The following is a 21,457-nucleotide window of genomic DNA, read 5'->3' on the forward strand; positions in this document are numbered from 1 at the left end:
TGAATTAACTAAAAAAGAAATAATTAATTTATAATTGTAGAATAAATTAATTTGTTCTTGTGAATCGAACTTTTAGGGTATAGGTTGAATTTCTTTAGTTTAGTTAGTTTATGTTTAAACTCGTAGGATATGAATTGAAATTTTAGTTTTTAGGATTTGTTCTTGTGAATTGAACTTTTAGGATATGAATTGAACTTTTAAGATATGAATTGGACCTTTTGGATATGAATTGAACTTTTAGGATATAAATTGGTGTAATTAGGAAAAAATAATTATCTTGAATTAACTAAAAAAGATATAATTAATTTATAATTGTAGAATAAATTAATTTGTTCTTGTGAATCGAACTTTTAGGGTATGTGTTGAATTTCTTTAGTTTAGTTAGTTTATGTTTAAACTCGTAGGATATGAATTGAAATTTTAGTTTTTAGGATTTGTTCTTGTGAATTGAACTTTTAGGATATGAATTGAACTTTTAAGATATGAATTGGACCTTTTGGATATGAATTGAACTTTTAGGATATAAATTGGTGTAATTAGAAAAAAATAATTATCTTGAATTAACTAAAAAATATATAATTAATTTATAATTGTAGAATAAATTAATTTGTTCTTGTGAATCGAACTTTTAGGGTATGGGTTGAATTTCTTTAGTTTAGTTAGTTTATGTTTAAACTCGTAGGACATGAATTGAAATTTTAGTTTTTAGGATTTGTTCTTGTGAATTGAACTTTTAGGATATGAATTGAACTTTTAAGATATGAATTGGACCTTTTGGATATGAATTGAACTTTTAGGATATAAATTGGTGTAATTAGGAAAAAATAATTATCTTGAATTAACTAAAAAAGATATAATTAATTTATAATTGTAGAATAAATTAATTTGTTCTTGTGAATCGAACTTTTAGTGTATATGTTGAATTTCTTTAGTTTAGTTAGTTTATGTTTAAACTCATAGGATATGAATTGAAATTTTAGTTTTTAGGATTTGTTCTTGTGAATTGAACTTTTAGGATATGAATTGAACTTTTAAGATATGAATTGGACCTTTTGGATATGAATTGAACTTTTAGGATATAAATTGATGTAATTAGGAAAAAATAATTATCTTGAATTAACTAAAAAAGATATAATTAATTTATAATTGTAGAATAAATTAATTTGTTCTTGTTTTATTTGTATAGATGGAACATCGTACTTGGATGTACAATAGAAATTATCCTAATCGGCGGGGATTGCGGGAGGATTTTGTAGAAGGGGTTGATGACTTTATTAGACATGCAATGTCACTTCCACCATACCAAAGTGAAGGAGTAATTAGGTGCCCTTGTGTCAGGTGCGATTGTATGAAGTTTAAAAAATCGGAGGAAGTTAAGCTTCATCTTTATAGGAAGGGGTTTATAGAGAATTACTTTGTGTGGACTAATCATGGAGAGATCGATGGTAGCCGTGAGATATTTCATAACATGGTTGTTGGTGAAAGTAGTAGGTCGGTGGAGAATATAAATCTTGATTCTAGAATTCAGGATATGGTTGCGGATGCTTTTGGGGGTGAGCCTAATAAAAATGTTGAACAAACTCCTAATGATGACGCAAAACATTTTTATGAACAGTTAGAGGAAGCTAGTCGTCCACTACGTGAAGGAAGTCCGCACTCTGAGCTGTCTGTTGCAGTTAGATTACTAAGTATCAAATCTAATTGGAATATTTCTCAAGCAGCCATGGACTCTTTCATTGACCTTATAAGTGAACTAGTTGACCCTAATATCAACTTACCTGGTGATTTCTATAAGGCGAAGAGATTGGTTTCTAAGTTAGGACTTTCGTCAATGAGAATTGATTGTTGTGAAGATGGTTGCATGTTATATTATAAAGATGATGCAACTTTAGACAGTTGTAAATTTTGCGAAAAGCCTCGTTTCAAGAGGCTTTCCAGCGGGAATATGGTCGCTGTCAAGGCAATGCATTATTTACCTCTTATACCTAGGTTAAAGAGGTTATATGCGTCGATGAGTTCTGCTCCTCATATGAGATGGCATTTTGAAAATAGAAGACCACCTGGTGTTATGTGTCATCCTTCAGATGGAGAAGCTTGGAAGCACTTTGATAGGACATATCCAGATTTTGCTAGTGAACCAAGGAACATTCGGTTAGGTCTGTGTGCTGATGGCTTCACGCCTTTTTCTATATCTGCGACACCATATTCATGTTGGCCTGTCTTTCTTACACCTTATAATCTACCACCTGAGTTGTGTATGACTAGTCCATATATATTCTTAAATTGTATTATCCCCGGTCCACATAATCCGAAAAGTTTGATTGATGTATATTTGCAACCTTTGATTGATGAGCTAAAACAATTGTGGTATGATGGTATTGAAACATATGACATATCAACCAAGCAGAATTTTAATATGCGTGCTAATTTAATATGGACTATTAATGATTTTCCTGCATATGGAATGTTGTCTGGGTAGATGGTTGCTGGGAAGCTAGCTTGTCCTTACTGCATGGAAAATAGTAAAGCGTTCACTTTGAAACATGGCCGAAAGCAATCATGGTTTGATTGTCACCGTCAATTCTTGCCTGATGATCATGAGTTTAGAAGGATGAAAAATGCATTCAAAAAGAATAAAGTGGAATATGATTCTCCACCTCCGATACTTTCAGGTGAGGAAATTTGGGAGAGGGTCCAGAACTTCAGTAAAGTTACTGAGGCTCCACCTTATAGATTCCCCGGATATGGTGTTAATCATAATTGGAAGAAACAGAGTATATTTTGGGAGTTGCCTTATTGGAAGGATAATCTTCTCCGACACAACCTTGATGTCATGCATATTGAGAAGAATTATTTTGATAATTTGTTCAACACAGTGATGGATGTTAAAGGTAAGACAAAAGATAACCCGAAGGCTAGAATGGACTTACAAGAATATTGCAGGCGGCCTGAATTATACTTGCAGACAGCAAACAATGGTAAGGTGTTCAAGCCCAAAGCAAGTTACACATTCACTTTGGAGGAAAGACGATAAATTTGTGATTGGGTTACGAAATTGAAGATGCCTGAGGGTTATGCGTCGAATCTTGGAAAAAAGTAGATATGGAGGTAGGGAAGTTGAGCCATTTGAAAAGTCATGACTGCCATGTTTTCATGGAGACCTTAGTGCCTATTGCATTTTGTGGTTTGCCTGAAAGAATCTGGAAACCCATCATAGAGATTAGTTTGTTTTTCAAAGACTTGTGTTCTACCACATTAAGGGAAGAAAACCTACTTCGGATGGACCAGAACATCCGTGTAATTTCTAGTAAGATGGAAAAAATATTCCCATGTGGTTTCTTTGATGTGATGGAACACCTTCCAATACACCTTGTACACGAGGCACGACTTGGAGGGCATGTTCAATGCAGATGGATGTATCCCTTTGAGAGGTAATATTATAAGTTTGATGTAATATTCTATTTTATTTGAATGTTCTTGGCTAACATGAGATTATGTAGGACAATTGGCAAATGCAAACAATTTGTTAAGCAGAGGAATAAGATTGAAGGATCTATATGCGAAGCCTATCTTGCAAAGGAAACTGCACATTTTTGTTCTTATTATTTTGAGAGTAACGTGCCATGTTCTAGGAATAGGCCCAATAGGCACACGGTCGAATGTGTGAATGATCCATTATATCCACCAATGTCCATATTCAATCAACCAGACCGATGTTCTAAGGATGTTAGAAAGAGAAGTTTGAGTGATATGGAGTACAAGTCAGCTACACTTCATGTGTTGCTAAATTGTCCCGAAGTTGTATCATTTCTCAAGTAAGTATTGATTTATTAGTTATCAAAATGTAAAATTTACTGTGACTACATATTGATGCAACTACTAAAAATATTTGATATGTCACAGTCACTTCGTGGGTCAATATGGCTATGATGCTGTATATACGAGATTTGATACGTGGTTCAAACAGTTTGTAAGTGTATATATATATATATACATATGTAGTGAATGTATAAAAATTGATTCATAAGTTGTGCTAACTTATGAATATTTTTAACTCTATGTAGGTAAATAATCCAAATAATTGTGTAAATCAATTTTTGAAAGATATATCTTGGGGACCTGGGCTTCAGGTCACAACAATGTCTAAGTACGTAGTGAATGGTTATAAGTTTCATACAGAGGATTGCTCTAAAAATAAAAATAGCAACAACAGCGGGGTGTGGGTTCAAGGTGATGATGGTAACCAAGTTGGAGATATTGATTATTATGGTGTGGTCAAAGAAATATTACAACTAGAATATACAGGTTGGCCATATAAGAAATTGATACTCTTTAGATGCAAGTGGTTTGACCCAAATCCAACAAGAGGTACAAGAGTATACAACCAATACAACATAATTGAGGTTAATCATACGAGGGAGTATGATCGCTATGATCCTTTCATAATTGCACATAACGTTAGGCAAGTGTATTATGCTCCTTATCCATTGCGGCGGAATAAGTCCGATTGGTGGGTTGTAATAAAAACTAAGCCTGTAGGTAGGGTGGAAATCGAGAATGTGTTAGATGTTGCATATCAAAACGATATCTCCAATGTTCATCAAATAGTGGACGATCAGTTAGAAAATGATTTGGAACATCCTGAACGCATATTGGAAGAAGTTGATATAAATAAAGTAACAATTATAGAAAATGAGGACGAAGAATCAATTGATGAAGCTCAAACAAGTGAGGACGAAGAATTCTCGGACGAGGAACAATACGTCGATGAAGATTAAAAAGTTGGTTTTTTAAAGCACTCTCGTTTTATAGCTAGTTTCTTATATGTTTCAATCTAAATGTGTATTATATTATGCAGATGGCAGGCAAGGGTCAAGGTAACAATGACCCTACTAGTTCTCGGGGTCGAGAAAAGGGTAGGAAGGGAAAGAGGAGGGTAGAAAATAATACTCCCTCGTGTCCACCCTTTTCAGAGATGCCTATGTCTTATCCTCCACCACACGGCTATACTGAGCTTCCACAGCATCACGAGCCGTACACCTTCATTCAGACACCCAGTCTTCCATCACAAGGCCACAGGACTATACGTCCGACATACAGTCCAGCTGCCTCACAGCTATCTGCATCACATCCACATGGATCACATCCCTACATATCACAGCCACATGGATCGCATCCACCCATGTCACAGCCACTCGGGTCACATCCACTCGGGTCACAGCCACTCGGGTCACAGCCATCGGTATCACATCCACTTGGGTCGCATCCAGCTATGTGGCAGTCACAGGGATCGCAACCATCTTCATCATCGACTCCATCTATTGCAGGCCTTCGCCTGTGAGGCATTAGCTCCGACCTGCCTACACCGTCTTCACATGCCTCTGATACACATGCTTCGGATGGTGATGATGAGGTAGTGCATTATGATCGATATGGCAGGATCATCATAGTCCCTGAGGGTGATGGGTAAGTGTTATTCATTATTTTTGCGTCTATTGATTTGTAACATTTTTACTAAGATATTAATGTGTTTTTATTGTTAAATTGCAGGTTCAGGCCGGGTAATAAGACTACGAGGATAATCACCAATGCCATCAAAAAGCTTTATGATGACCCTTATGCGACTTGGACTGATTGCCCATTCTCACTGAAGGAGCAAATTTTCAATCAATTTAAGGTATAAATGTTCTTTTAAACAGTTTAATAATTTATATTTATGATGTTTCCATCTAATATTTAACTTTTGAAATACAGAGCAAGTGTGTATGGGAATACCGCTATAGTGCGAAAGTGGCTACAAATTTTCATCATAAAGCTCACAAGATATTGGCGGATGCTTTCTCGGATGCTAGAAAGAAGAACAAGAGGCTTGGCTGGTTACTTGAGAATTTGTGGAATGATTTGCAAAGGCAATGGCTTACCGCAGAGTTCTTAGAGAGGAGCGAGAAAGGAAAGAAAGCTCGCGCATCCGAGAAGGGAGGCTCCTTGCACACTGGAGGTGCGATCAGCCTAGGGACAATAAAAAGAAGATTGGTACGTAATTGCTTAAATTATTTTACTTTTCTAAGTATATCTATTTTGTTTATTAACTAAATTAATTTGTTTTCAGGAAAAGAAGTATGGGCGTCCAATGAGTCATGATGAGCTATTCAAGGAGACACATACTGTGAAGAAGAAGAAAGAGGGGGATCAAGATAGGTGGGTCGAGGACCGGGCCTCGACTGCATATGTAAGCTTTCTATTTTATTTAAGTATTATAATTTACTTTTATAAAAAACTTGAAATACTGATTTAATTTAAAATAATATAGGGTCGCTACCAAAGTAACGTGGAGGAATTCATCCGTAGTCATCCAGCTGGTGACTAGGTTGAGCCAACCCAACCGGTCCAAAATGGGGGAAGCTATACGGGCTTCCTACTAAAAACTTCCATCGCTATAAGTGTGGAATGCGAGGAATAGGGACTTCCTCACAAGGCGAGCAACTTAATAGGGAGAGCCTCTCCGCTATGCGGGAGACAGTGACAAAGCTCACATCAGAGCTAGAAGCGGCCAAGGAAAGAGAAAGGCTTAGAGATGCTCAATTCCTTGGCATGCATGCTCAGATCAGAACTCTCCTATCTAGTGGAGCTTTCCGTTGCCCCGATCTCATGAGTCATCTCCAGAGGGTCGACCTCCACGTGATCGTTCCTCCCGTCCTGCTCGTGATCGTTCCTCCCGTCCTCCCCGTGATCGTGCTTCCCGTCCTCCAAAAGACCGTTCTCTATATCTTCTTGTAAATGAAAGTTCATCAGACGGTGATGATGATGTTGTAGAAAACACCCCTTGACTTTTATATACTTTGAACTAGACAAATAGAACCAGTTTTGAACTAGTTGTAATTAGTTTTAACTTGGTTTTGGATTTTTATGTTCAATTGAACTTTAATTTGTTAGTTTTAAAGTATTTATTGAATGTTTTGGTTGTTGTTGTTGTGTTGTTGTTGTTGTTGTTGTGTTCTTGTTGTTGTTGTTATTGTTGTTGTTGTTGTGTTGTTGTTGTTGTGTTGTTGGCAGGTGGTGTAGCTGCCAAAACAGGCATTTTATGCCAAAATTAAACCCAGAAAAACCGACCAAAGTTGGTCGGTTTTTAATAAAAAAATAAATTATTCCAAAATACCGACCAAAGTTGGTCGGTTAATGAACATTGAATTCCCAGAATTCAACACTACCGTCCAACTTTGGTCGGTATTTTGCTTGCATTGTTGAGATTACCGACCATAGTTGGTCGGTAATGTTTAATTTTAATTATTTTTAAAAAATATATATTTTTCAATTACCGACCAAAGTTGGTCGGTTTTTTTTAATTTTAATAATTAATAAAAAACATAATTTAGTTAAACCGACCAACTTTGGTCGGTAAAATTAAATTAATAAAATATGTTTCCGACCAAAGTTGGTCGGTAAGTAATTAAACTTGTCAGATGGTCGTTTTAATATACCGACCAAAGTTGGTCGGTAATTTCCGACCAACTTTGGTCGGTAAGCCATTCCGACCATCAAAACACCGTCCACACCGTAATGGTCGCATTTTGGTCGGTAATTTGCCATAACCGACCAACGTTGGTCGGTTTTTTTGTCGGTTTTTAGCGAATTTCTAGTAGTGTACCTCTCCAAAGGGTAAAAACTTACTTCTTCTACCGTAAACTACGACCTACCACGTAAGATTTTAACTTCAATTCCACTAGAACAAATAAGCCAAATGTACTGATTATAAGGCCTGTAAATCAATACCCACACACTTCTCGTACTTCAACTACTTGAATGAATTACAAGTTACTCTAACTTGTACACTCAAACAATTACTCCAACTAACAAGTTTTGAATGACATCTTGATTACAACTCAACTTTCTAATACATATGAACTAACAGACTCAAGAAGAACACTGACACCGACGATCAACTTGAGTGCTGAACTGGAAATGTTGTATGTCGTTCTTCAGTTGATGTGAAAAAGGATGGTCTTTTCAGTCTGTAGGGAAAGTAAATTAATTTTACAGTACTCCGAGATATTTGGGAGTCCTACACACAGTCAACTTTTGGTTTGACATCATTCCTAAAGTTCCAAGGACTCCACGAATCTTGTGACTATTATCTCTCACTTACGCGGGTAGATATTCTTGGGCAACAGTCCTTATCGCATCAAGAGCCCTTTCCAGCAATCTCGGACTATTAGTAACATTGTGTAAAAGTTACTACCTTGTAAGAACCTTCAACAGCTACCTTGAGGACCTGGTTCTTAGCACACGTTCAGTAGACACACTTTATTAATCATCAAAACCTCAACTCTCAACAAATTCCCCCTTTTTGATGATGACAAACTTTGTGCTCATGAACCAGGTAATGGCGTTCATAAACACTCACATTACATCACAGTTGAGAACCACAACAGAAATATAATTCAGAACAAGTACATCATCAATCACCCCCTTTTGGCATCATCGAAAAAAACACAAAAAGATGTTAGACAGTCTAAGCAACAGTTAATGCAAGATTCATGGCCATGGAGGCTATAACACAAGCACAGGAAATATCAAGACAAATGAACTATGTCGATAATATAAACTATGTGAGAAGCAGGTAAACAACATAAGAGAATTCATTAAATAGTGCAAAATGAAGCCTAGGGCCTTGAACTAAAACATTAAAATAAAATAAACTAAACTATCCTGCAAACTACTCAGAACTAGACAAGAAGGACAAAAGAGCAAAGCACATTAGGCCAACAAAATAGACGGGAGACAAGGGGTAAAAGACCAGGATCGAGGGTAAGAAGGGGAGGGGCTAAGGCTTTCACAAGAGTGGCAATCTATTGATCATGAGCTTCTCTATCTCTTCTGAGCTCTTCCCTAAGCTGCATGGCTTCTTTTTGATCATGTCCAAATACACACCTCTAAAAAGGTATGAAACAATTGTTTGCAATTATAGTAACCCAACGAAGAGTCGGGGTCGAATTCACAGGGAGCTAAGATGGGAGTTAGGGGTATATATTTTAATGCGCAAGATTGAATTGTCTTGATTTACACTTCCTCAAAAAGGTTTTGTTTCTATTTCTAATTTTATACTAAAGTTTGCAGAATCAAGAAAGAAGACTAGGAATAGTTGTTTTTGATGTTTTTCAAGTTGGTAAAAAGCCTAGGATTGTGACCATTATCTAGGTGTTTGCCTAATGGGATAAAGACCTTAATGCTTGTTTTGTTGATCGGGGTCTATTATAGCTATCAACTCTCAATTATCCACTCAATACCTCTCGGTCAAAGAGTGATTATGCCCAATTTGGCTTTCTCAAGACCAAATTGGTATCACACAAAGTAGTTGATAAAAGCTCAAGTCGGGTTATTACCATCTCTAGGTAAAACCCTTTAATTGGGTTAATCAATCTCTCCATTAACCCAATTCCTTGTTAGCCAAGTTTTCTTAGACTAAGTCAAATAGGCATGAACTAATGTTTGCAGCCATTAATTCCACAAATTAAAGTATGAACTAGGCTAAATAATAAACACCCAATCATAAATAAGTACTAAATTAGATACCCATAAGGTTTACACACTAGGGTTGGGTCACAACCCTAGTAAACATCTAGCTACTCATACTTGGGTTTGAAGAAAATAGAGAAGAAAGATTAATTAAACTCATATTGTAAGCTTAAAATAATAAAATCTATTGTAAAATACATTAAAATATAGTAAACTTCCAAAAGAGGCAAAGAAAAACGCCTACAGAAATTGCTAATGTCAACACTTGACCTAATTTTGTGAAACTCGTCTATTTATACAAGGCTAGAAATTTCGGACAAAAATGCCCTTCGGGAGATTTGGCGGCCGCACAAATCTATGTGCGGTCCGCGGAATTCTTCATATGGCCGGAGCTGGGATTCTGCGGCCGCACAATTCTGAACTGCGACTGCGAGGCAATATTTCTACGATTCGCAGATTTAGCACTACGGCCGCAAGACACTCTTCTGCGGTCCGCAATAGTATGATTGCGGCCGCAAGATAATCTTCTGTGGCCGCAAATCTTGTGCGGACCGCAATTCGAGGAAGTTCTGATCTTGGATCCTAGCCCAGCTTTTGTGGCCGTACAATTCATGTGCGATTCGTAATTTGCTCAAAAGTCTGCTGAGTTTTCTTTCTTTGATTGTGGCCGCAGATGGAATTCTACGGACCGCACATTGTAAGCTTCCGTGCCTTTTATTGCCTTGTATTTAGACTACTCCTTTTTGAGTCGGATTTCATCTCGGGAGTCCAACATCCAACATTCCTGCAATTTTGCACATTTTATTAGTTTCGGGAATACAATTCAACACTTTAGACTAAAACAAAAACTAAAAGGGTCATTTTAGCTAGTCAACTCCCCCAAACTTATGTCTTTACTTGTCCTCAAGCAAACAAAATAGTTCCCACTTCCACAATTAAGGGTCATTTTAGCTAGTCAAAGGTGAGTCATTCACACATCAATTGGGACCAACAATTACCTACACTACTTATGTATTATCAACAAGGCGACAAGTTAAACATTCATTCACATATAGTACTAATGTGACACTTGGGCATCAAGAGTTGCCTTTATTCATCAAGTAAGATCGCTCTCTCATGTAGGTCATTGTGGATCCCAAACTCCTCCTCTCCTACTCTCCGTTTGAATATCTCACTTAAGAATTTTAGCACTCAATCCAAAGATTTATGCAAGGTTCACTCACCTCTCTCAAGAGAATGTCGCAAGTACGGCTTCAAGTACCATAGGCTTGCCCCTCATGTAGATCGCCACTAATGTAATCTCACTCGGCTTGAAATCAAGTAGGGCTTATTTCGGGATGTAATGAAGGCTTTTAGATTAGGGTTGGATAAACTATGGTTGAGTGGGTTCACCTTTCCTTAAGCACTCTATTTTGTTTTATTCTCGGCTCACACTTTGTCAATTCTTTGAGGCACTTTCTTTTCCTTGGGAAACTAGAGAGACTTAACATCACTCTTTCTTGATCATGGAATTCATTGTCTCCCTCTTTAGTTTCTCCATGTTTTGGATCATTACCTCTCTTTGAATCCCTTCAACTCTTCCACTTATTCATTTTTTTTGCATTTTTCTTTTTGTTCTTTTCTTTTATTTCCCTTTCCTTCTCATCATTTCTTTTTCTCTTTTTGTGTCTTGATACCTCTTTCAAGTTCCTCGTCTCTCTTATGTTTTTAGCCAATTGTTTCACAAGAGTGTTAAGGAAAGCTCAGATGCCAAAAGAGGGTCACGACAAAATGGGTAAAGGCTTGTAACATTGTTATCAAATGAGAAAGGTTCGAGGCTCAAATGGGTTGACTACGGATAGAAACATTGGTGGGTAATGGAAAACTTCAAGCGGGTCAAGGAGAGCCTACAATCACTTCTCAAGCCAAGAAAAACTTAAGATTTTGCCTTGAAACACATTTGGGGCAAGTTCTAGACCATTCGAACCGGTAATTGGACTAGCAACAACAACATCTCACCTCTCACGTAGCTGGATTGTTAAAGAGGATAGAGTCGAGGTTCCACAACGACCACATTCAAGATTGAAAATCACTATGGTTTGATTAAACCACTCGATGATTACCTAAGTCAATACAAGAGTCACAAAGTCACCAACTAGAGTTATTTCTTTCAAAAGCCTTGTTTCTAACCATAAGCACGTAGTTAAGTGTGTTGGTACCGAGTGAAGCATGTTTAACTCTTCGAGCATAACTTACTTAGGTCTTTTTATTCATTACTATTACTATTATTACCTAAACAATAAAAACGGACTCAGTCCCTTAAGAAGGTTGTCATGCCATCCATCGCTGGGAAGAGTCACCCGATTCACACAAAAACTACCCTTGGAAAGCACCGTGGCATTAATAAAACTAAAGGTTTATTATCTACTAAAACATAAAAAGAAGTTACTAAATAAAAAAGAAGCTACTAAATTAAACACTAACCAATAAGAAAATAAACATAAAGAAGCTACAAAGAAAAAGCTATCGAAAGCATAACGAATATACGTAATGCGCCACGCATTACGGAGAGTCTTGGAAATAAACTCTTTCAAAAGCGTTTTTTAGAACTGAGCCAAGTGGGCGGTGCTGCATTGTCTAGTCTGCACCCTTCATAGGCTTTCCACGAACACCGGTGGTGCATTATCTCTTCCAAGTCCAATTTCTTCTTTTGTTATGCTGACTCAACACTGTTGAGCTGACCTATTTCTTAACATACTCTTCGATTCTTCGTTGGGGTAACTCTTACCCCTATTTATACACAACGATCACAAAAGTAGAGCTCCATACAGACAAATCTTGGCGTGAACCACATAGTCCAGAATCTCGTCAACCACTGTACTTCCTCCTAAGCACCCCCAAAGTCCGCAACTGTGATGTCCACCCTACGTAGACCTTTTGTAAATTTAAAGTTGTTTCTATAACTCCTTTGGTACTGAAGTATAGGGTTATTAAGGAAGCGGACATACCGCAAGTCCCAACCTTATCCTCTACGAAATCTCAGGCCATAAACATGTGTAAATTTTGGAGAATCTTTCAGTACAACATATGTACATTTCAGGCCAAAACTGATATAACACATGACCCTACAATCCATCCATTGATAGTGTACTCCCCCACTCGGCGCGAAGTCATAAGTCACAACGTCCGATGGTCCACAATATTAACCTTCACAGCTCGTATAAATCAACCAGATGCCAAGGTTTGTTTCCTCCTGCCCACATGATCCACTGGGTGATCTCTCAATACATCCACATCTTCAGTCAGAACTACACATTGAGGCAATGTTTGAAAATCTCTGCCTCCCTCGTAGTCCATCTGCGGCATCACGAACCGTCGACACACAAGTGATACCGAATGTGCAATGTCATACACGAGTGGATGCAAAGGAATATGAGATATATGTTTCAAGCTAAATCAATATCGCGCGATAAGGAATGAAAGAAATGAACATTTTCCTAACAGACCCACAGCCTCCCGAAGATAAGTACAGACGTCTCCGTACCAATCCACGAGACTCTACTAAACCTGCTTGTGACTCATAACACCTATGAACCTAAAGCTCTGATACCAACTTGTCACGACCCCAAATTCCCTCTGTAGGATGTCGTGATGGAACCTAGTCTTTAAGACTAGGTAAGCCTATCAATGCGGAATAACAATAGAAATCCAAAATAAATAAATCTGAAATTCATATAATTACAACTCCCAAAACCCGGTAGGAATTAGTCACGCGCTTCTAAGAATTTTTCCTCAATGTCTCTATCTATCAGAGTCTAAAGAAAATAAAGAAGCAACATAATAAGATATAAGGGGACTCTGAATTCTGCGGACCCTGGCAGATATACCTCGAAGTCTCCTCGTACGGATAATTCACTGATGCCTGGTCTGATAAGATGTACCTGGATCTGCACAAAAAGATGTGCAGATGCCATCACCCCAAATACCCTCCGTAGGATGTCGTGATGGCACCTAGTCTCTAAGACTTGTTAAGCCTATCAATGCGAAATAACAATTGAAATATGAAATAAATAAATCTGCAATTCACATAATTACAACTCCCAAAACCCGGTAGAAATAAGTCACAAACTTCTAAGAATTTATCCTCAATGTCTCTATATATCAGAGGCTAAAGAAAATAAGGAAGCAACATAATAATGATAGAAGAGGACTCCGGAGTCTGCGGACGCTGGTAGATATACCTTGAAGTCTCCGTAAACAGGTAGCTTATTGATGTTTGGGCTGGTAAGATGTACCTGGATCTGCATAAAAAGATGTGCACAAGCGTAGTATGGGTACACAACAGCGGTACCCAGTAAGTGCTAAGCCTAACCTCGGTAGAGTAGTGACAAGATCAGGTCAGGCCCTATTGGAATAATAAAAGACAAGGTGAAATGTTTAACAATATAATAAAATTGAAATGACAATGGAAATGAATCAAGTAAGTAGTATGTCACCAATTAACTACGCAAAATAATGGCAAATAATACCTCTTGAAACAAAACAACATTCTTTTCAACTTTAAGAAAATCACAACAATAATCAAAGGAAACTGCGGCCATAAATCAATATCAATAAGGGCACTCCGGAGGTACCGCCTCATAGTCCCAAATCATAAATAAATTCACCAGATCTCATTTTCTTATATCATCGCGGGAGCCTTCACAACTTATTTTAAAGAAAATATTTTTCCCGAAATAGCATCCCGCGTTTTAGCCACCCTTATCACACCGCATGACTTCTAGTAGTCCCTACTAGCCACGCATATCAAGCCACCCTTATCTCACCGCATGCGTTTCAAAACACAGACCTTATACCACCGCATGCGTATCAATATCACAATATATCACAATTTTCACCTCAAATGCCCAAATAATTCAATTTTCCAAAATAAACAACATCAATAATATTGTTCCACAACAGGGAGCTCACGGCTCAATCACAACGAGTACAAAAAATCTCACAAAAATATTCGGGAATAAATAACTCAACAAAAATAATATTTCAAAATTTTTAATACGTTGCTTCAATACCAAATTTAAAATGTCAAATACTTCATATTAATAATATTTAAATTAAAAAAAATCAACCTTCAAATAATGCACTGAATAAATAAAACCAAGTTTCAACTAAACATGTAAAATAATTAGCAGAAAAAGGTCAAGAAAATTTAAAATATAAAAATTAAATCAATGATTAAGAATATAATAAGGTAAAATTATTTAATTAATATGCAACAGTGATCTACACAATTTAAAGACATAATCTTCCACATTTAGCCCGTGTACACACTTGTCACCTCGTGTACACGACTTTCAATACATTATAATATATCACTTCAATACCAATCCTAGGGGAAATTTTTCCCTCACAAGGTTAGACAAGTCACTTACCTCGACTTGCTCCAATTTAGTCCACTAGTAGGCCTTTTCCTCGATTATCCAATTCTGAATGGCTCGAATCTAGCCAAAATAATTCAATACGGTCAACAAAAATTATAGGAATTAATTTCATAAGAAAATACTATATTTTTAATAAAATCCGAATTTAACTCAAAAATCGCCTGTGGGGACCACGTCTCGGAATCCGGCAAAACTCACAAAATCCGACAACCCATTCAATTACGAGTCCAACCATACCAGTTTCACTCAAATCCGACTCCGAATCGACACCGAAATCTCAAAAATTTATTTCTATGAGATTTCTAAAATTTTTCCAAATTTCAATCTCAAAACACTAATTAAATGGCGAAAACAAATTGTGGATTCGGGTAATCTAACCATAATTGAGTTAAGAACACTTACCCCAATATTTTCTCTAAAAATCTCCAAAAATTCCCCTCTCCCCAAGCTCTGATTTGTAAAAAATGGAAAATGGGACGAAGTCCCGTGCTTTATAACTTACAGTTTTGTCCAGGCTGCCCTCGGCCCTCGATCTTCGACCTTCGATCCAGGGCCTCGATCCTCGTCCTTCGATCTTTGGCTTCGATCTTGGGCCTCGATCCTCGGCCTTCGACCTCAATCCTAGGCCTCGGTCTTCAGCCTTCGATTTCTGTCCACGAATTTCCAACATAAAATATTGCAGCAGCTTTTGCAACAGCTGTTTAAGTCCAACTTTTGATTTGTTAACCATCCGAAACTCACCCGAGGCCCTCGGGACCTCAACCAAATACACCAACAAGTCTTAAAACATCATAGGAACTTATTTGAAACCTCAAATCACATCAAACAAAACTAAAATCACAAATCACACCCCAATTCAAGCTTAATAAACTTAAGACTTTCTCACTTCTACATTCGATGTCTAAACCTATCAAATCAAGTCGGATTGACTTATACTTTTGCACACCAGTCATAAATGACATAACGGAGCTATAAAAATTTTCAGAACTGGATTCCGATCCCAATATCAAAAAGACAACTCCCCTGTCAAACTTCCAAACTTAAATTCCTATTTTAGCCATTTCAAGCCTAATTTAACTACGGTCTTCCAAATAAAATTTCGAATATGCCCCTAAATCCAATATCACCATACAAAGCTGTTGGAATAATCAAAATTCTATTTCGGGGTCGTTTGCACATAAGTCGACATCCGGTCACTATTTGAACTTAAGCTTTAAAACATGGAACTAAGTGTTCCAATTCATTCCAAAACCTTACCGTACCTAAACCAATTATTACGGTAAGTCATATATCAATTATAAAGCACAGAATGAGTAGTAAGTAGGGAAACGGGGCTACAACTTTTAAAATGACTGGCCGAGTCGTTACTTCCTCCCTCTCTTAAACAAACGTTCGTCTTCGAACGGGTTTAGAATTATACCTGGAGTCTCAAATAGGTGTGGATATTTTCTCTGCATCTCCCGCCCAGTCTCCCAAGTAGCCTCTCCTTCTGGCTGGCCTCTCCACTGCACCTTCACGGAAGCAATGTTCTTTGACCTCAGCTTTCGAACCTTCCTGTCCAAAACAACCACTGGTTCCTCAACATAATATAGATCCTTGACCAACAGAACAGAACGGAAGTCTAACACATGAGACGGATCGTTGTGATACTTCTGTAGCATAGAAATATGGAATACCGGATGAAATGCAGAGAGACTGGGTGGTAGTGTAAGTCTGTAAGCCACCTCTCCAACACTGTCAAGAATCTCAAAAGGCCCAATATACCTAGGGCTTAACTTGCCCTTCTTCCCGAACCTTATCACACCCTTCATAGGAGAAACCCGGAGCAAGACCCGCTCAGCAACCATGAATGCAACATCACGAACCTTCCGATCAGCATAACTCTTCTGTCTCGATTGGGCTGTACGAAGTCGATCCTGAATCAATTTAACCTTTTCCAAGTCATCCTGAACCAAATCTATACCCAATAGCTTAGTCTCGCCTAGTTCGAACCAACCCACTAGAGACCAGCACCGCCTACCATACAAGGCCTCATACGGAGCCATCTAAATACTCGACCGGTAGCTGTTGTTGTAAGCAAACTCCGCAAGTGGAAAGAACTGATCCCAAGCACCCCCAAAATCTATTACATAAGCACGAAGCATATCCTCCAGTATCTGAATAGTCCACTCAGACTGTCCGTTCGTCTGAGGGTGAAATGTTGTGCTCAACTAAACCCGAGTACCTAACTCATACTGTACATCCCTCCAGAATCGTGATGTGAATTGCGTACGCCGATCAGCGATGATGGATATCGGTAAGCCATGAAGTCTGACAATCTCGCAAATATAGATCTGAGCCAGCTGCTCGGAAGAATAGGTAGTCATCACAGGAATGAAATGAGCTGACTTGGTCAGCCTATCCATAATCACCCAAACTGCATCAAACTTTCGCTGAGTCGTTGGAAGCCCAACAACGAAATCCATAGTGATCTGCTCTCATTTCCACTCCGAAATTTCTAACTTCTGAAGCAATCCACCTGGTCGTTGATGCTCATATTTTACCTACTGACAATTGAGACACCGAGCTGCATACACCACTATGTCTTTCTTCATCCTCCTCCACCAATAGTGTTGTCTCAGGTCCTGATACATCTTTGTAGCACCCGGATGAATGGAGTACCGCGAACTGTGAGCCTCTTGGAGAATTGACTCACGCAAACCATCTACATTAGGCATACATAGCCTACCCTGCATCCGTAATACACCGTCATCTCCAATAGTGACTTCCTTGGCATCATCGTGCTCAACTGTGTCCTTAAGGACAAGCAGATGGGAGTCATCATAAAGAGAAGACTGAGAAACCACACAAGCCAAAACTCGGCTCAACTCGAAAACATCCAATCTAACAAACTGGTAGGCCAAGGCCTGAACATCTAAGGCTAAAGGCCTCTCTGCTACCGGAAAATATGCTAAGCTACCCAAACTCTACGCCTTATGACTTAATGTGTCGGCCACTACATTGGCCTTCCCGGGATGATAGAGAATAGTGATATCATAATCTTTAAGCAACTCCAACCATCTCTGCTCCCACAAATTAAGATCCTTCTGTTTAAACAGATGTTGTAAATTCCGGTGATCGGTGTAGACCTCACAATGGACACCATACAAATAATGCCGCCAAATCTTCAAGGCATGAACAATAGCTGCTAACTCAAGGTCGTGGACCGGATAATTCTTCTCATGTACCTTTAACTGTCTGGATGAGTAGGCAGTCACCATATCGTCTTGCATTAACACTGCACCGAGACCAATAATTGACACATCACAATATTCAGTATAAGACCCTGAACCTGTAGGTAATACCAATACTAGAGTTGTAGTCAAAGATGTCTTGAGCTTTTGGAAGCTCTCCTCACATTCCTCGGTCCACCTGAACGGAGCACCCTTCTGGGTCAATTTGGTCATATGTGCAGAAATAGAAGAGAAACCCTCTACAAATCGGGGATAATACCCTGCCAAACTAAGAAAATTCCGGATCTCCATAGTTGAAGACGGTCTGGACCAACTCTGCACTGCTTCAATCTTCTTCGTCTCCACCTTGATCCCTTCGCATGAAACTATATGACCCAAAAATCCTACTGAATCAAGCCAGAATTCACACTTTGAAAATTTCGCATATAACTTCTTTTCTCTAAAGGTCTGAAGCACAGTTCTCAAGTGCTGCTCATGATCCTCTTGACTCCGAGAATACACCGGAATGTCGTCAATAAATACAATGACGAATGAGTCAAGATAGGGCTGAAATACACTGTTCATTAAATGCATAAATGTTGCTGGGGCATTTGTCAACCCAAATGACATTACAAGAAACTCATAATGACCATACCGAGTCCTAAAAGTAGTCTTCGAGATATCTGGCTCCCGATTCTTCAACTGATGATAGCCTCAATGTAAGTCAATTTTAGAGAATACCCTAGCACCCTGAAGCTGATCAAATAGGTCATCAATACATGTCAATGGTTACCTGTTCTTCATTATAACCTTGTTTAGCTGGTGGTAATCAATACACATCCGCATAGAACCATCCTTCTTCTTCACAAATAAGATAGGATCACCCCAAGGCGATACACTGGGCCGAATGAAACCCTTATCAAGCAACTCCTGTAATTATTCTTTTAGTTCTTTCAACTCTGATGGGGCCATATGATATGGTGGAATAGAAATGAGTTGAGTGCCCGGTAACAAATCAATGCCAAAGTTAATATCCTTGTCATGTGGCATACCCGGAAGATCCGCTGGAAATACATCATGTAGGAGTATCAATACTAACATCTCTCACATAGGCCAGATATGTATCACACCCCTTCTCAACCATTCGTTGAGATTTAAGAAATGAAACAACCCTGCTAGGAACATGATCTGAGGTACCTCTCCACTCTAGCTGCGGTAGACCTGGCATAGCCAAAGTGACCGTCTTGGCGTAACAATCAAGAATAGCATGATAGGGCGACCACCAGTCCATGCCCAAAATAATATCAAAATCCACCATACTGAGCAATAATAAATCAGCTCTGGTCTTAAAACCACTGATAACAATTAAACACGACCAATACAGGCGGTCAACAATAATAGATTCACCCACGGGTGTAGCTACATAAACAGAAGAACTCAAGGAAAAACGGGATACGCCCAAATACGGGGCAAAATAAGATGACACATAAGAATAAGTGGAGCCTGGATCAAACAAGACTGATGCATCTCTATGACAGACCGAAATAATACATGTGAAAACATAATCGGATGCAACGACCTCTGTCCTAGAAGGAAGGGCATAATATCTGGCCTGGCCTCCCCCTTTAGGGCGACCTTTACCTGTTCGACCTCCACCTCTGGCTGGCTATGCAGGTGGAGTAGCAACTGGTGAAGTAATCATGGCCCGAAAAGCCTGAGGGCCCTGTGGAATGGGTGACGTCTTAGAAATATGTGGAGGTGCACCCCTCCTAATTCTGAGGCAATCCCTCATGATATGACGAGTGTCACCACACCCAAAAGAAGCCCTCGGAGGACGTGGCTGCTGGGACTGGCTCGGTCCTGATCGACTAGACTGCCCGCTGAAGGCACCCCGTACAGGAGGTACAAAAGACATTGGCAGTGCATAATATGGAACCTGAGGTCTGGGAGTAGCTGGAATACTACTAGAAGCTGGAAGTGTTGAATGAATAGGATGGCTCACATAACCTCTACCATGACGGGCTGCAGCTGGGGCACGAGAATTATTATATGTGCCAGAATCTCAGGGTCTCTTAGCTTCCCTCTCTTCCATCTCCCGGATCTGCATACCTTCCAATCTCCTCGAAATTGACACCACATGTTGGTATGTGATGTCTATCTCTAGCTCTCGGGCCATACTGAATCTTATACTAGAGTGGAGACCCTTAATAAATCTGCGAACCCTCTCTCGAACGGTAGCAACTAAGACTGGTGCATGCCTAGCCAAATCACTGAATCAGACAGCATATTCTGACACGGTCATAGAACCCTGGCGCAGCTACTCCAACTATGTGCTCCATGTATCTCTAAGACTCTAAGGAACATACTCCCTTAAGAACATATCTGAAAATTGAGTCCAAGTAAGTGAAGCTGCCTCAGCCGGACTATCCAACTCGTATGCCCGCCACCACTGGTAGGCCGCTTCTCTAAGCTGGAATATCGTGAAAGAAACCCCACTGGAATCCACAATACACATGGTACGGAGGATACGGTGATGTTCCTCTAGAAAATGCTGATCATCCTCTGAAGCTAAACCGCTGAATCTGGGAGGGTGGTACTTCTTGTACCTCTCGAGCCTAAGCTACTCCCCCTCTGAAACTGTTGTCCTAACCTCAGGCTGAACTTGGAGAAATGGATGCACTGGTATAACCTCTGGGGCATGGTCAACTTGGGCCCGTGGCTCGGGAGTACGGGCGGCAGGAGTCTGTGCTCCCTCCCCGGCCTGAGATATGGCAGGAGCAAGTGGAATCAACCCTGCCTGAGCTAGAGTGCCAAACATGCTCAAAAACTGGGCAAGGTTCTCCTGAAGTGCAGGAGTAGTAACAAGCATCTCAGGTTCCCGCTCTCCAACTGGAGCTACTGGTGGCACTGCTGCAGCAGCTCGTGCAGGTGCTCTGGCCGTACCACGTGGTCTTACTCGGCCTCTGGCATGGCCTTTGCCCCGGCCCCGGCCTTTTTCGGATCCAAGAGAGGGGCGGGTGTCTGATCATCGGATCCATTTGTGCGTGTCCTCACTATCTGTGAGAGAATAGAAAGACAATGGTTTAGAACTTTGAAGTCAACAGTGCGCACGATAAGGAATCAAAGAAGTGAATATTTTCCTAACAGTTCCATAGCCCTCCGAAGATATGTACAGACGTCTCCGTACCAATCCGCAAGACTCTACTAAACCTGCTTGTGACTCATAATACCTATGAACCTAGAGCTCTGATACCAACTTGTCACGACCCAAAATTTCCTTCGTAGGATGTCGTGATGGCACCTAGTCTCTAA

This window comes from Nicotiana tabacum, chromosome 23 (genome assembly GCF_000715075.1).
Source record: "Nicotiana tabacum cultivar K326 chromosome 23, ASM71507v2, whole genome shotgun sequence".
NCBI lineage: Eukaryota > Viridiplantae > Streptophyta > Magnoliopsida > Solanales > Solanaceae > Nicotiana > Nicotiana tabacum.